Below are 1,221 nucleotides of genomic sequence, written 5' to 3' on the forward strand. Positions count from 1 at the left end.
ACATACTTCTCTTTCTGTGTAACGCATTGCACATTCTTCTCGCCTAACTCTTAACTTGAAGGTTGTGGGTTCGATCTCTGCCACCGTGGTCATGTTGCAATGGAGATGAAATGCTAGAAGCCCATGTACTACGCGATGGCAGTGCACGTTAAAAAACACCAAGTGGTCAAAATGTCTGGAGCCATCCACTAGGTCGTCCCTCACAATATCATGGTTTCGAGAAGCCATACTCCAAATATTGTCTTCCTGCATGCCGGCATTCGGACCGTCACCCACACACACGTTTATCAGTGCAACTCCTTGGTTAATACAGGCAGCCACGACTGCCGTGCATTCGCATCTAGGCAACAGTAAAATGCGGAAACGTGAATGACCAGTCACCTTGATGAAAGATCCGATTGGCATTTCAAGAACTTCTAATCTCCGAAAAGCCCATGATCTAGACAAACATCACTTGTTTGGATATGATGTTTCCAAATCTGCTTGTGACTGGTACACCCTTGAGAACCTTTTTGTGTACAGTCGCATTTCTGTAGACTCAGGGGCACAAGGATTTATTGTGGTCACCCCTACAATGCCAATTTATGAGGCATAAAAGCTTCACTTAATAGTGTAACTTATGGTTCTTACTTTACAGAGTTGACTTTTTACTGAGGGACTGGCAAAGCAGATGTTGCAACTGTTTCTACTGGGCCGTTGTCGAGAACTCTAAGAACTGGTGAGAAAATATTTACTGTTTTGTCACTGCGAAGACACCTTTCATATATATCCCAATTGACTGTTTGTGTACACAAGAAATTGGTCCGCAACAAATGATAGATAGGAAAAAGTACTGCGCGCTGCTTTTCTTTCTGCACTGTCTCCTGCTACCCTGCTCTGCTCATAGCACGGTTAAAATATGTGCAGCTTGTTACACAAGGGAAGCTGGGGTACATTCACATCAAGCTACTCAACCTTATTTTATGAGCGTGGCAAGCTACTAAACCCGGCAGCTCTGCATGTATCTTTCCTTTATATAAAAAAAAATAGAAAATGGTAATTCCGGCAAGAGATTTGTAAATTATGTCTCGATCGATGGGTTCAGATGGTACTCAATCTTTAGTGACACTAAGAAAAAACGAATGTGTGTGTTTGTGTGTGTGTATGTGGAGAGAGAGAGAGAAAAAATCGTATAGCTAACAAGGTAACAATATGAGTGAGTTTTCGTATCAAGATCCTCAC

At 42.3% G+C, this 1,221-nt stretch overlaps 1 long non-coding RNA gene across 2 annotated transcripts in view; it reads right to left on the reverse strand.

Moving 5' to 3' along the window:
• Positions 1-1,221, reverse strand: part of LOC142776154 (uncharacterized) — a 32,196-nt gene that overhangs the window by 28,294 nt on the left and 2,681 nt on the right. The gene's annotated exons all lie outside the window — the stretch shown is intronic.

The sequence above is a fragment of the Rhipicephalus microplus genome, chromosome 2 (assembly GCF_043290135.1).
Source record: "Rhipicephalus microplus isolate Deutch F79 chromosome 2, USDA_Rmic, whole genome shotgun sequence".
Lineage (NCBI taxonomy): Eukaryota > Metazoa > Arthropoda > Arachnida > Ixodida > Ixodidae > Rhipicephalus > Rhipicephalus microplus.